Source organism: Rosa rugosa, chromosome 3 (assembly GCF_958449725.1).
Source record: "Rosa rugosa chromosome 3, drRosRugo1.1, whole genome shotgun sequence".
In the NCBI taxonomy this organism is placed as follows: Eukaryota; Viridiplantae; Streptophyta; class Magnoliopsida; order Rosales; family Rosaceae; genus Rosa; species Rosa rugosa.
This window is the reverse complement of record NC_084822.1, coordinates 46,536,308-46,552,974: the sequence shown is the minus strand read 5'-3', so window position 1 is coordinate 46,552,974 and position 16,667 is coordinate 46,536,308. Positions and strand designations below refer to the sequence as shown.

Sequence of the window (16,667 nt, the reverse complement as noted above, 5' to 3'; positions counted from 1 at the left end):
ATATAACGTGGTTCAGCAAAATGCCTACGTCCACGGGGCAGCAACAACAAGAACTTCCACTATGATAATGTGGGTACAAGAGATATACAGCTTCAAGAACACTACTTGAAGGAAACTCTCTCTCACACTTGTTTTTCTGCCTAACCACAACTACACTCTCAACATGCAGTAAAACACTCTTCACTCTCTACTTGGATGAAGATGTTTTTCTCACACTGTTTGTAGTTTGGGCTCTCTGCCTCTTTTGGTTTCTGCACTCTCTTTCTGCCTTCTTTTCTCCTTGTGCTTCTTCGACTGCCGATATGGGATTATATATCCCACACTCTCTCTCCAGCTCTCTCTCCAAAGCCGGCTGCAGGTTTTTCTCTTTTCCCTGTCTTCTGCTACTTTTCCTTTTCCCTGTTTTCTGCTACTTTTCTTTGTCTCCTGCTTTCTTTCTTTCTCTCCTCCAATTAAGGAGGGACTGGCCCAGGGACTGGCCCATCACTGAAGATATGCCAGTATACAGGTAATCATTGAAGATATGCGACTGTTGAGCAGACAGCTACATCATTCTTTAGTGAGCTCTCATGGCAACGACTTTTTTCCAAGCAGGCCTTGCTGTGATATCAGCTACCCATGCGCTAACATTTGGGCGGCATTCGAACAGTTTCTTGGCTTGTTTTTCCATCAAGTAGTGTATGGTTGGTAGGTGGTGAAGATCTGCCAAGCTGAAGCAGTCACCTCCCAAGTATTTCGATTGGCCCAGACGAGTTTCATACACATCGAGAATTGTACCCAACTTAGCTTCAAATTCCTCCACAACTGCGAAGTCTGTGGGCTTGCCAAAGGCAGGCTTCATAGCTAGCTCAGAAGTCAGTTTTGAGGCTGCTGGATCGTACTTTAGAGCCTCCACCTATGTTCACACTGATAGAATTGCCATCTTCTTTGAGTCTAGGAAAATCAGCGGGGTTCCCTTTGAAGCATACTCATGGGCAATGTATTGTGTAATTGCTCTTGACTCTGCATTTCACAAGGTACGCATCTTAGATTCACAGACACAATTTTATATATGGTGTGTGAATTTGATGTGGCTGAGAACTAAATACAAACTTACCAAAGAGCTGAAGATCTCCGTCTTCAAAAGCTGGAACTTGACCAAATGCCTGGATTGTATTGCAAAAAAGAAAAGAAGAAAATTCTACGGTACATTAATGTACCAATACATTAAGTATGCTAAATTTGATATGGTAGATTAATATACCAATGCATTAAATATGCTAAATTTGATACAGATGTAGACTGACTCTATATATAAGTAGACTAGCTTGACTTGATCTCAAATTAGTCTACCTCTATATCGAGTTAGTTTACTTCTGTACCGAAATAGCCTACTTGATATATCGGTAGATTAATGTACCGTAGATGTGGGAGTGGTCAAATTCTGCTGGGCCCGCAATTAAGGCGATTAACTCTGTAGTTAATATGGAGTTAAATTTCAGTCATGAATGCGGCAATGATTACGACAATTACGCACAATGATTACGATTATAAGTGTGCAATGAATGACGGTCGTAAGTACGCAATGATTAACTGTTATTAGTGCAGTAATAATTGTCATCATAAGTGTGTAAATAAATGTAGCCATAAAAGCAGAAATAATGGCGACTTGTTCCCCAAGTAAGTCATCGCCTATATAAAGGAGACTCAACGTCCAGGTAATCCATCTCATTCCAACTCTTTCTACTCTACTACTAAGAAACGTACTGACTTAGGCATCGAAGAGTTTTCTGCAGGTACCCCCCCCCTCTCCTTCTCGAGTCGACGGTCAAACTTCGATTCAACGCACCAAGGAAGCTTCTCGATCTTCCCAGTCAGCTCCCGCTCCAGTCCGCATTCATTGGTGAGTCAAACTCCTCTACGGAATTTTTCTTCACCAACAAGTGGCGCCGTCTGTGGGAACCACTTTTCCCTAAAAAGTGATGGCGGGAGCTGCACCTCAAGAAATTTCATTTCCGTCACTAAGGACTGGGAGTGATGGAATATAAGCCCCAAAGAGACAAAGAGTGCTAATAACGTTGTCTAGCGTTCTTTCCTTTAGTAATCATTTTTCTGATTTTCGGTTCTTTTTGCATTCAAAGTATATTTGTGGTCAGTGTTATCGAAATGTATGTGTAAGGCTGGTGGCCAAAGTAAATAACCAAGACTGGTGGCCAAAAAGATTAAAACGATGTTTATCAGATTCAAAGGGAAATGGGGGCAATTCCATATCTCATGCTGAAAATGACTCTTTTCCTCGAGGAAATAATCGAGGCGGCTAGGGCCCGAGGAAAGTGTTTGGCTCCAATTTTGTTGCAGCTGGTCAATAGTCTCTTTTCTGCGCGGGCGTGCCAGCACCGTTCGGGTGTGGTCGTCAGGGGTGTCCCTTGACCTGACTTCTTTCAAGCGATTGTAGACGAGGAGAGCACCAACCTCGTCGTGGGATTCTTTATGCCTCGTGGTGAGGACTTTTGCTGAGCTTCTTGAAAATCACAATCGATACTCGATGTTGTAGATCGAGCAGAGCGAGAACCACTGGGAAGTAGAGAGAACTTGCTAAAGCGTGACTTTAGCTTGGCTGGTTTGCGAGGGCGTTACCCTTGCTTGGCTGGTTCCGTAACCGTTGTGGTCGTGGTACTACAATCGGCTCCCGAGGAGACTAGGACCGAAGTACGTTGACAGAGGGTTTGGTGGCACTGAAAGTCGGCTTCTGAGAAGACTAGGACTAGGAGTGTGATCACCGGTAAGAGAAAGAGAAGGAGAGGAGTTGCTCTTAGAGAGGTTGCTCTAGAGAGAACTTAGATCATCTTAGAGATGTTTTGATGAATGAATTGTTGTGTTGTTTTTTTTTTGTGAGATGATACTTGTTTTAGCCTCTATATATAGGCTACCAAGCAACACTATTTGGCCTTAAACAACTCATAATGGGTTAGGTTTTAGCACTTAAACATTAATGGAATGTTAGGTTTGAATACTTAAACACTTAATGGAATTTGTTAGGTTTAAGTCATTTTCTGCTCCCTTATCCTTCAATTTTTTTATCTCCACTAAGAACTCAGATTCAACCTTCGATTTCTTCATATGAAATGATCCACCATGAATGTAGATTATTGTGGTAAAATTTCAGAATTTATTTCCATGTGGTTGGGCCGGAAATGCTGCTGGACCTCTTACAGGTCCAGTTTTCCAGTTTTGCTTCTGCAGAAAATTGGATTGATTTTTTGAAGGTTTTCCACTCAAAACTAGCTCTGGTACTCTACATAAGAAATGATTTTTTCAGCTCATTTAGAGTTCATTTGGTCAGGCGGCCGCTCCTTCTGTTTAGCTCGGTTTCTCCTAGCCGAAGTAGGAAAATGTGCTATAGTTGACTTTTCATGCTTCCATAGTAGGCTTTATTTAGCCTCTAAATATATATTTCGAACTTGTCGACAATATATAGCTTGAGCCACTGACATTGGCTCAATTTCTCTAAGACGTGCCTTGTCAGGCCAAAATACTCATTTTGGGTCCAAACAGAAAGAATCCAGTCGGCCAGAGCCCGAGGAAAGATTCAGGGCGGCCAAGGCCCGAGGAAAGAATCGGGGCAGCCAGGGCCTGAGGAAAGAATCGGGGCGGCCAGGGCTCGAGGAAAGAATCGGGACGGCCAAGGCTCGAGGAAATATTCGAGACAAGATTCGAAACAGCTAGAGAATAGAAATTTCCTCTTAAGACGAGTGTCCAAAGAGAAAATTTGGGGGCATTGTGGGAGTGATCAAATTCTGTTGGGCTCGCAATTAAGGCAATTAACTCTATAGTTAATATGGCGTTAAATTTCAGTCATGAATGCGGTAATTATTACGACAATAACTACGCACAATGATTACGATTATAAGTGTGCAATGAATGACTATCATAAATACGCAATGCATGACGGTCGTAAGTACGCAATGATTAACTGTTATTAGTGCAGTAATAATTGTCATCATAAGTGTGTAAATAAATGCAGCCATAAAAGCAGAAATAATGACGACTTGCTCCCCAAGTAAGTCATCGCCTATATAAAGGAGACTCGACGTCCAGGTAATCCATCTCATTCCAACTGTTTTACTCCAAACTTAGGCATCAGAGGGTTTTCTGCAGGTACCCCCCTCCTCGAGCCGACGGTCAAACTTCGAGTCAACTTTCTAAGGAAGCTCCTCGATCGTTTCCGGTCAGCTCTCACTCCAATCCGCATTCATTGGTGAGTCAAAATCCTAAGGAATTTTTCGTCACCAACAGCAGACGAACCTGAAAAGGAATTCTATTTTAATTTCAAGATTCTTACATTGAGGGAAAGGAAGGACTCCTTTTTATGTTCACCACCTCTCATGTCTATCGGAACAAGCTCGAATTCAACCTCTTTCTCCTAGAGGGTTGCCAAAACTCGCCCTGCTGCCGTTGAGAAAGCGGTTCCATGGACTTTGATGCCGGCCATGACTGTGGGCTGTGTTTGGTTTGGACGATGAACTGAGAAAAATATGTGCTTTGATTAGACTGCTATGAAGCTTTTGACATATGGCGTTATATTTATAAGCTAGGAAGAGATCAACGATTCAATGCCATCCAAAAGGCAAAGTTTACGGACTCCAAAATATTTAATATTTGTAGATTACCATAGTTTCGGTGGTTTCATATGCTCATGAATGATGCGTCGCCATTTACCAACCTGGCACCAGTCTTCTCTATTAATAGTGCAAGTCAAGGAGGACTTGGTATTATATTTCAAGTCCTCCTTGACTTACAGTATTATATTTCAAAGTTATTTCAATATAATACTGTATATGCAGTATGCACATATGTCACCATTAGTTTAATTAACAATTTTTGGTTAGGTGCGCAGCAGCTATTCTTCTTATAATTTTTATATTTTGAGGCATTAATAAAGTTGATCGTAACTATTCCTAATCAAAATAATTATTAGAATTGTCAATTTCCTTTTAGGGTTTTAAAAGAAAGTCAACAAAGAATGAATTGAAGCGAGAGTAAATAACTAAATGAGTACATTGTTTTTGATTTATGAAACAATATAAGGTATGAGAAATTCTACAATGTGTTAACGTATGACATGCATACAATTGCCTTAAAGTGGTAAAATGAGTCATCAAAATAGTAATATTAGTCCTCAAAATAGTAACATGAGTCCTTAAAGTGGTAAATTTTCTTAGTTATCACATGAGTCCTCAAGTGATAAGATAAGTCCTTAAAGTGGTAAAATGAGTCATCAAAGTGGTAAAAATAGTTGATGTATGAGAAATATTAATAATTATTAGAATTGTCAATTTCGTTTTAGGGTTTTAAAAGAAAGTCAACAAAGAATGAATTGAAGCGAGTGTAAATGACTAAATGAGTACACTGTTTTTGATTTGTGAAACAATATAAGGTATGAGAAATTCTATAGGCTTATAAAGAAATGTTATTTTGATAGTTGATACTTGATAGGCAAAGAATGTGACTTTCCTATACTCATAAGAGTCACAAGTACATGAAGAGTTAAAGTCTCAGTTGGAGGATAGAAATATATATAAAAAAAAACCTAGAAAAGAACGCGCCTCACGCACAATTAACCTACCTTGTCCTTCTCCCCCTTTGCTTTATCACTCGTCCGGTTGAGCCGCCATGCCTGTGCGGGCCTCTGGCCTCGCTAGCGTGCGACGAGCATGGTCGGATGGGTCTTGTGTTCATGGGTTCCTCCATGGTTGAGCAACGAGTTCTTCTAGCGTGAAGGTGACCAGGAATGGGTGGGCGGCTCGATGGATTGGAGACCAGATCGGATCCGGTCTGGGTTGCGAAAGGGTGATCGGATTTCTAGGTAGAAGCGTCACATGGTTTGGCGTCGACTGGTGGTAGATTCGGGTAGCAGGCGGTGGCGGTGACTGGATCTTCTTGCCGCGAGTGCAGCGGTGAAACTTGAAAGAGATTAAGGACATTGATTGGGCATTAGCGCGGACTAAGTCCAGATTTGTCCTACTCTTTTGGTTTTTAATGATAGGGAGGATGCTAGTCATCACCGGTTGCCAGCGTGGTGGAGGTGGTGGGAGAGTGACGCCGATCTGGTGGCGTTGGATTTGGAGGGTTTTGGGCCTGGTGTATCTGTTGGGTTTTGGGCTGGTTGGTGGGCCTGGGTCACGTCATTAGGTTCTTGTTGGGCTGTTTGTGTTTTAGCTTTGTTATGTTATGAGTTAGTTTTAATTTTATTGTCAGTTTTGATTATAATAGAATCAAGTTATTGTAGGGAGAGTCGGGCTGAACGCCTGAATGTCGGTGTGTGCACTCAAAGTGCCTTGTCTGTCCTAATGAAGTGGCGAGTCATTATCACATGGACGCAACCCCCTAGTGGCAGGATAAAACTAAGTGTCGTTGGAGGTTTTTCTAGTCAACAACATAATGGGAAAGCAGGTTTAATTGCTTTATGGCTTTGTATGAGCTTTATATTTCCATTGTGTCACTTTTGTGAAGCAAATGAAGTTGCTCAGATGTCTGGTATGTCAACCCTTGCTAGTTGGTGCATGTTTGAATATATAAGTTTAGTGGAGGCTCCTGTTATTATTCGGGATGTTCTCTCGTTGTTAATTATTCGGGTTTAGGCTTTATGTCCCCCCCCCCCCCCCCAATTATATTCAACAGTTTCATTAATGAATGTTTGAGGGCGGCTGCACCGGCCCTTATTTAAAATAATAATAATAAATAAAGAAAATAAAGTCACAAGTACTTTTTTTTTTTTTTTTTGACTCTAAACGACAATGTAATTCCCCACCCCACCCCATCCCTGATGTCAGTGAGATTTGAACCCGTGACCTCCACAGTATTAGTTAGGCTAGCTAACCAATAGGTCACGGCTCACCGACAAAGTCACAAGTACTTAATTAGTATTATCTATTTTTCATATATATTTATAATACTCAGCAATGGTAGTTAGTCCGGAGAAAGTAGAAACTGTTTAAGTAAAATAGATTCGAGAGAGAATTGTAGAGAGAGATGTCTATTATTATTGAGAATAGGAGCCCTATATATAGGGATTACAAAGTACTAGTTCTAATGTTACAAGGAATACCAATCCGTGTAGGATTGGGAAATCTAGAACCTTCTCTCCTATTGCTACTCCTAGTTTGATAAGGCACACTAAATCGATATTCCTTCAACACTCCCCCTTGTGCCGCTTCAAACTTGGTGGTGACGCTTCATCCGTTGCCTCGTTAAAAACCTTGCCAGGTAACAAAAACCCTGTGGGATAAAAATAACCCTGGTCGAAGGACAAAAAGAGCACAACACGTCCTTCACTCTTCGAGATCGAACATGCAGACATCATAACTCCCCCTGATGTCGATATCTCCCCCTGATTGCTACAATCGTGGGAGTTCGGATAACTTTCTCAATCCGATGCTCTTCACATGTTTCTCGAAGGTGGATTTAGGTAACGACTTAGTGAATAAGTCCGCTACATTATCCTCTGATCGGATTTGATTCACTTCAATCTTTAGAAGTGATTGTTGTTGCTGATTGTAAAAGAACTTAGGCGATATATGCTTGGTGTTGTCGCCTTTGATGAAACCTAACTTCATTTGTTCAATACAAGCTGCATTATCCTCATAAATGCATGTAGGTTCATCTGTGGTAGACTTCAAACCACAACTTCCTTGAATATGTCGAATCACAGACCTTAGCCATATACATTCACAAACGGCTTCATGTAGAGCAATAATCTCTGCATGATTCGAGGAAGTAGCAACAAGGGTCTGTTTTGTAGACCTCCAAGATATCGCAGTGCTTCCCATGGTAAAGACATAACCAGTTTGGGAGCGACCTTTGTGAGGGTCAGAGAGGTACCCTGCATCAGCAAAACCCATCAAGACATCATTGTCGTTTTGATGGAGGGAGATAGGAGGACGCCGGCCACCATGAGCGGCTGCGGCGCCGGCAGCGGCAACATGGCCGGCGGCCATTCCATGGACGGGGGCGTTTTGCCTTTTGGGGTCCGATCCCAACTTTCCGTCATTCCTTTTCTCTCTGTAGGGATAGAATAGGCCCATATCAATCGTACCTCTTAGGTATCGAAAGATGGTCTTTACACCAATCCAATGGCGGCTTGTTGGCGCAGAGTTATGTCGAGCTAACAAGTTCACTGCGAATGAGATATCCGGTCTTGTGCATTGAGCTAAGTACAATAATGCGCCTATTGCACTCAAATAGGGCACTTCGGCCTCTAATGGTTCTTCGTCCTCATCCCTTGGACGAAAAGGATCTTTTCCGGGCTCAAGACTACGGCCGATCATGGGAGTACTCGCAGGCTTCGCTTTATCTTCATTAAAGCGCCTTAGGACCTTCTGAGTATATGCAGACTGATGGATCAAAATCCCATCACTACGGTGCTCGAGTTCTAAACCGAGACAAAACCGTGTTTTCCCAAGATCTTTCATCTCAAATTCGGATTTTAAGTATTTAGCAGTTTCCTTCAACTCATCTAGAGTTCCAATTAGGTTCATGTCATCGACATAAACTGCTACGATTGCAAATCCGGAACTTGTTCTTTTAATGAACACGCATGGGCATATTTCATCGTTAATATATCCCTTCCCAATCAAGTAGTCACTTAGACGGTTATACCACATCCGTCCGGATTGTTTTAATCCATATAGTGAGCGTTTTAACCTTATTGAAAACGCGCTCCGTGGTTTAGAGCCACTTGATTTGGGTAATTGAAGTCCATCTGGAACCTTCATATATATCTCTGAATCTAGATCCCCATAGAGATATGCTGTAACCACATCCATAAGCTGCATGTCAAGTTTTTCGGAAACTACCAAACTGACAAGGTAGCGGAACGTTATAACGTCCATTACGGGAGAATATGTCTCCTCGTAGTCGATTCCAGGGCGTTGTGAGAAACCTTGCGCCACAAGGCGGGCTTTATATCTTACCACCTCATTTTTCTCATTACGCTTTCTAACAAAGACCCATTTATGGCCAACAGGCTTTACACTTGGGGGTGTTTGTGTTACAGGCCCAAATACCTGTCTCTTTGTTAGTGAATCCAATTCAACCTGGATCGCATCTTTCCATTTAGGCCAATCTGCTCTTCGTTGACATTCTTCAACAGAGCGAGGTTCGATATCATCATATTCTATAATTCCTTTTGCAATATGATATGCAAATGCATCATCAATCGCCATAGAATTTCTATCCATCATCTCATGTACACTAGTGTAATTTATGGAGATCTCTCTATTCTCTGGAGTTGGTTCTGACATTGGAGCGTCCCCCAATGATGTCTCTTGGACATAACCATAATCCGGAATATTCTCATGAGATGGATTATTCACATCGATGATTAATGGATTATATTGTGCCAAACTCGCTTTCTTTATTGGGCGAGAATCCATCGAACCTATGGGCCTCCCGCGCTTCCTAGCAGGAGCCGTGGGCCTAGCCATAACGTCACCATCATTGAGAGATGGGACGTTGGCGCCATGCTCATGCATTCTTGAGTTGGCGTCATGTCCTCTACTTTTAGGGACTTCAATCCTTGCAGGCACGTTTGCAGCAGGTATGTGTGATCTCGTCACTTTAGTGATATCAGAAAACGCATCAGGCATCGATTCTGCTACGTTCTGAAGATCAAAAATTCTCCGCACTTCAATTTCGGACTGTGCGGTTCGGGGATCAAGATGAGACAGAGTGGGGACAGTCCACGACAATTCCTGTCGTTCCTGTTGAACATTGATGTTCTTATCTCCCCTTAACGATGGGAAGACTGTCTCATCGAAGTGACAATCCGCAAATCGAGCGGTAAAGAGATCGCCTGTCAAGGGTTCTATGTAGCGGATAATCGTTGGAGAATCATATCCAACATAAATACCTAATCGTCTTTGAGGACCCATTTTGGTGCGCTGTGGTGGCGCAATTGGCACATAAACTGCACACCCAAATATGCGTAAGTGTGAGACATTAGGCTCATACCCAGTCACCATCTGGGACGCAGAAAAGGGTTGAGTGGCAGTGGGCCTCAGACGAATAAGCACAGCTGCATGCAATATTGCATAGCCCCAAGCAGAAATAGGGAGATTGGTGCGCATTACCAATGCCCTAGCGACCATTTGTAGTCGTTTAATGGCGGCTTCTGCGAGACCATTTTGGGTGTGAACATGAGGAACAGGATGTTCAACATCAATCCCAATGGACATGCAATAATCATCAAAAGTCTTTGATGTAAACTCCCCAGCATTGTCTAATCTTATAGACTTAATAGGATGATCAGGGTGGTGAGCCCGTAACTTAATTATTTGTGCTAGGAGTTTAGCAAATGCAGCGTTCCTTGTGGACAATAGCATGACATGTGACCAGCGTGTCGATGCATCAATCAATACCATAAAATATCGAAATGGTCCGCATGATGGTTGAATAGGTCCACAAATATCACCTTGGATTCTTTGCAAGAATGGTATATTTTCTTTGGTGTCCTTTGCATAGGATGGTCTCGATCCTAACTTTGCTAAAGAGCAGGCTTTGCAGAACGAATGATGGGCTTTAGAAGCAACCAATGAGGATTTTGGTTGAGCCACAAAATCACAAGTGACTTTAAAAGTAAAAGTTGGAGACAAAGGAGCCTTGGTGGCGTCAATGCCACCCTGAGGCCGCAGGGGGAAGGCGGCGCCGGCCAAGGATGGTCGGATTTGGGGGTGAACGGCGCCGTGAGGCGCAGGGGCTCCTTCGGTGTCCAAAAACCGAGTTTTACTTCTTTTCGTTCTGAAAAAGGGATGTCCGTGTGAAGTCTTTAATATACGGATCATCATGTCACGACCTGGGTGTCCCAAACGGTCGTGCCAAAGCCTATATGTGTCGGAATCCCATAAATCATCTCTCATGACATGGTTGGATTCAATGACTCGAATAGTGGTTGCATACAACCCACTAGAGCGACACATAAGTTTCTCTAAGACTCGTTTATGTCCGTAGTCATTAGAGGTGATGCAAAGGAACTCTTGTCCATTCTCACAATGTGTTTCTACATGAAAACCATTGGCTCTTATATCTTTGAAGCTTAATAGGGTTCTTCCTGCCCTAGGAGCATAAAGAGCTTCGGTGACATTTAAAGTCGTGCCATTTGGCAACATAAATTGGGCTGGTCCTCGACCATGGATCAATCGAGATGATCCAGCCATCGTAGTCATGGAAGATCGAGATGGTGTCATCCATAGAAATAGCTGTCTATTTCGAAGGATAGTATGTGTAGTGGCACTATCCACGAGGCATTCTAGCTCTCCAGGAAACATACTGAAAAATAATAAAGTTCGAAATTAAAACATGTCCAAGACATTGAATAAAATAAATCGATACTTTATTAATAATAGCCAATGATTACATCAGAGTTTCTTGACCAAAATCTAATCCAACATAAAAATCAAACCGTAGGCAAATCGTAGTCACTCAATCCGTTCGGTAATTTCAATTTAGTTGTGACCAGGTAAGGTAAGGTGAGATTTTGGTGGAGCGTTGCTCACTTTTAAAACCGTTCTCTCAGATCAAACCTTGCCTAGACATCACAAGTACTCTTGAGTACGCTTAGAGGGAAAAAGTGAATACAATAAGTCATTTTATTGATTTAAGGCATAATAGCCATTACATAATTCTTGGAAAAATAAAGGACTATACTAATCAAAATCTGCAGCATCTTTGTGCAATTCTTTGTCAGATTTGAAGTCCGCTATGGTGAGATTGACGTTGGCATCATCACCATCTTCTTCTATATTTTCGGCAAGATTGGCTTCATGCTCTCTGAAGTCTCTAAATGCCTTGTAATGCGCAGCTAATTGTTTGCTTGCTTTGCATTGTTTGAACCAGTGCTCACTAGATCCACATCGATGACACATGTCATTGTGATTTCCTCCCTTTAATTGAGGTGCATTGTTTGCACCTGGGTGGCGTCCCTTATAGGAGTTGGCGCCATTCCCACGGCCTTGGGTGGCTCCTCCACGTCCTGGAGCCCCACGGCCTCCTCTCCCACGTTGCCATGTATTGCCACGTGATCGTCCTTCATTTTGACGAGTACCTTCCTTTGTAGGGCGGTTATATGGACCAGAACGTCCGTTGTGTCCCTTATTCTTAGGGTTCCGCTCCTTGCGCCCTCCTTAGGGTGCATTATTATAATTTGCCTCATGAACGCTCTTAGTTCCGATGGGCCTTGAATTATAATTTTTCACGAGGATATTATCATGCTTTTCAGCTACAGACATAATATTAATTAGCTGATGAAACCTCGTGAGCCGTCCAGTATTGAATTCAGTTCGGTATTGCTTTGATAGCAAAATAGCTGAGACGGGGAAGGTGGAGAGAGTTTTCTCAATTAGTTCTTGCTCTGTGATAGGTTGTCCACAGAACCCCAACATGGTTTTGAGGCGAAGAACTTCTGAATTATATTCAGCTACAGACTTGAAGTCAGCAAATCGTAGATTGTTCCATTGAACTTTCAAGTCAGGGAGGAGGGTATCCTTTACATTACCAAAACGCTCCTCAAGCGCAACCCATAATTCTCTAGCATCCTTGATTGCCATATACTCCAATCGAAGTGATTTATCCATGTGGCGCCTTATCAAAATAAGGGCGGTGGCATTATTCGTAGCCGTACGCTCGAATAGGAGATCTGGATTTGGTGCCTGAATTACGGGTAGGATCCCTTTTGAAGTGAGATGATTCTCAACATCCGTGACCCAACTATGATATTCCGAGCCAGTTGAGTCAAGGATAGGAAAGTCAAGTTTTGACATCCTGAAATAAGAAGAAGAAATATATTAGTTTCGGAGTTAAAACTTCCACGACAACTAAATATTGAGATTTCCGAGCTATGCTACCAAGAAATCGATTTCCAAGAAAATTGGATTAGACCGAAACAATGATGTTTATAAGGTCGTTAATCGATGCTTGCGGACGCTCTTAGTCCGAAGTCTTACGAACGCTCTTAGTTCGTTTATAGCGCGAATCCCCACGATTCCGCTTTCTCAAAATCGAACCCATGTTATAAGAAAGGTGGGATGTAGAAGAAGGGAGGTTTTCAAGTCCCCGAGAAAAAGAAGAAATATTTAAATTTCAAATTTTAGGAACTTCAAAACTTACTCTTTTGGATACTTACTTGTTGGTTTTGGGTCACGCGCGTGTCGATGCAGGCGTGATGGAGCGAAGCAATATGAGTAGAGGTGTGCAGCGAATGCGGGGCAACAGGGGCTGCGGTGGTAGTGGTGGTGCAGAAGCAGCGGAGGCAAACTGCAAGGGCAGCAGCGTGCGCAGGTGTGCGCGGGGAAGCAGGGTGCGCAGGTGTGCGCGGGGCAGCAGTGGGCGCACGAGCGCGGGGCTGCAGGGGCAGCGACGCAGGGGCGTGTGGCTGCAGGTGCAGCGCGCAGGGCAGCAGGGGCTGCTGCGATGTGGTAGGGCTAGGTGGCTTGGGCAGATTTTGGTGAAGAGGATTGATTGGGTTTTTGTTTTTGGTTTTTTGCTTTGTGGCTAGAGTCGTGCTGATAACGTGTTTAAGTAAAATAGATTCGAGAGAGAATTGTAGAGAGAGATGTCTATTATTATTGAGAATAGGAGCCCTATATATAGGATTACAAAGTACTAGTTCTAATGTTACAAGGAATACCAATCCGTGTAGGATTGGGAAATCTAGAACCTTCTCTCCTATTGCTACTCCTAGTTGATAAGGCACACTAAATCGATATTCCTTCAACAGAAACAAGGTCATTTATGTGACAAATTTTTGCAAAACTTGGCAATTACTATGTAGGCGAAGTTTGACAATTTAGAATCCCAAATTATACTGTCGCCATGCACATGATTTCTTTATATATGTATACAAATATAGCGATATAGATACCCTTCAGCTAAACGATATCAAGCACTATTGCCATTTAGCTTAGCTAGGCACAGCATGCTAATGGCAGCAGAAGATAGAAAGGTGTACGGCGACCTAAATACACCAGACACCTATAAGGTTTTGGCTTGCTTATTCGAGAATCTAGTAGCACAATAACTTGGATTGCATTTACAAGCAAAGCAAGCATAACCCCTGTTTTACTATGGCATGCAGTTGTTATTCAGTACTCAGTAGCATCCATGTTTCTGTCAAGAGTCCGAGTGTGACAGGCCAAAGAGTTAAATTGTAATCCGAAAAATACACAAATATCATCATTGTTGATTCTCTGATTTTCTACACAATTTCTTGGAATTCTCTCTCTGCCTATCAGCAGTTTCCATTATTGAATTGGAATGTTTCTGTTTAACTCATTGCAGTAAGTTTACAGCTGGGATGTGAATTTCCTGCAGTGCTCAGCTTGTAGCATGAGTAAATGGCAAACACAAACTTCAAACACCCAAAACAAATTGTCAAAGCTGACAAGCAAAGGCAGAAGGCATCGAATTTCACATGGAAGACGAGAGACAAAAGCTCAAAGGCGTACAACAAGAAGTTATAAACATAGCAGAGTTTTGTCTAACTTAATGGAGGAAATGAAAAGGCAAACACATATGATGCCAGGATACAGGTAACCATTGAAGATATGCGACTGTTCAGTAGTGAGCTACAGCAGTCTTTAGTGAGCTCTCATGGCAACGACTTTTTTCCAAGCAGGCCTTGCTGTGATATCAGCTACCCATGCGCTAACATTTGGGCGGCACTCGAACAGCTTCTTGGCTTGTGTTCCCATCAAGTAGTCTGTGGTTGGAAGGTGGTGAAGATCTGCCAAGCTGAAGCAATCACCTCCCAAGTATTTCGATTTGCCCAGACGAGTCTCATAGACATCGAGAACTGTACCCAACTTAGCTTCAAATTCCTCCACGACTGTGAAGTCTGTGGCCAAGCCAAGTACCAGAGGTTTTATAACTAGCTCAAATGTCAGTTTTGAAGCTACTGGTCGTATTTTTGAGCCTCCACCTCTGTCCACACCGATAGAATTGCCATCTTCTTTGAGTCTTGGAAAATCAGCGGGGTTCCCTTTGGAGCATACTCATGGGCAATGTATTGTGTAATTGCTCTTGACTCTGCATTTCACAAGGTGCAAATCTTAGTTACACAAACACAATTTTATATATGGTGTGTGAATTTGATGTGGCTGAGCTAAACACAAACTTACCAAAAAGCTGAAGATCCCCGTCTTCAAAAGCTGGAACTTGACCAAATGGCTGGATTGAATTGCAAACAAAGAAACGTAAGAACATAAAAGAGAGAATATGTCGAAGCAATTCTATCTTCATTTCAAGATACTTACATTGAGGGCAAGGAAGGACTCCTTTTTATGTTCACCAGCTCTCATGTCTATCGGAACAAACTCGAATTCAACCTCTTTCTCATAGAGGGTAGCCAAAACTCGAGCTGCTGCCGTTGAGAAAGGGGTTCCATGGACTTTGATGCCGGCCATGATTGTGGGGGTGTGTTTGGTTTGGCAGATGAACTGAGAAAAAGATGTGCTTTGATTTGGACTGTGCTATGAAGCTTTGGATATATGGCCTTATATTTATAAGCCAGGAAAAGAGATGAATGATTCAATGCCATCCAATAGTTAAAGTCTACGGACTCCGCAATATTTAATATTTGGAGATTATCATACTTTCGGCCAGGCTCCAAGAGGCAGCATCTTGACAACTACCCGGTGATTTCATATGCTCATGCATGATGCATCAACATTCACCAACCCTCTCCCACCAGTGCTATCTATCAATAATGTAAGTCAATAAGGACTAAAGTTCTTCCAGCTGGCATGGGTTGCATAATCACATACGTCACAAGTAGTTTGACTAACAATTTCTGGTTAGGGACAATCTTAATTCTTCTTATCATTTTTATATTTTGAGGCGTTAGTAAAGTTAGTTGTAACTAATCAAAAAGTACAATGGAATTCAATATAATATAGACTTTTTTTTTTTTTTTTTTTTGGTAGTATATAATATAGAGACTTGGAATTCAATTCTTGGAATTTTCGATCCCCTTAGCTTTAAAGGTTCTGAAAAAGATTAACGGAGAATGAATTGAAGCGAGCATATTCTTCTCCACGATTGAAATGACCAAATCGTGTAAATGAGTACACTGTTTTTGATTTGTTAAATAATATTAGGTATAGGTTTATAAAGAAATGTTATTTTTGATAGTTGATAGGCAAAGAATATGACCTTCCCTATACTTAATTAGTATTATCTCTTTTCATTTATAAGTGCTTCCCTATACTATGCAATGGTAGTTGGTCTGGAGAAACAGGGTCATCTGTATGAATAATTCTCGCAACACTTGCCAACCACTATGTAGAAGAAGTTGGACAATTTTTTATTTTTTTTTTGAAATAGGGTCGTACGGCTGCCCTCAAGCCTTGACCATTAATGAAACCTCAGAATACATGGGGGGGGGGGACATGAGACCTAAACCCCAAAATACAATAAGCATAGAGAGAACATCCTAGATTAAAACCGGGATTCTCCACAAAATCTATGTATTCTAACAAGCACCAATTAGCGAAGAGTGCAACATTGGCTACTCTATTCGCTTTACAAATGTGGTGACATACCGGAAAGATTTTGCTCACGCAGAGCCATAAGTTACTATTACTATCAGCTTTCCCACTATGTTGCCACCGAAAAACAATTTCGGTGACACTAAGTTT

At 42.1% G+C, this 16,667-nt stretch overlaps 2 pseudogenes; both read right to left on the bottom strand.

The window, feature by feature from the left end:
• Positions 1 to 556: 556 nt before the first annotated feature.
• Positions 557 to 4,471, bottom strand: LOC133741255 (glutathione S-transferase-like; annotated as a pseudogene).
• Positions 4,472 to 14,410: 9,939 nt separating this feature from the next.
• Positions 14,411 to 15,589, bottom strand: LOC133740026 (glutathione S-transferase-like; annotated as a pseudogene).
• Positions 15,590 to 16,667: the final 1,078 nt, after the last annotated feature.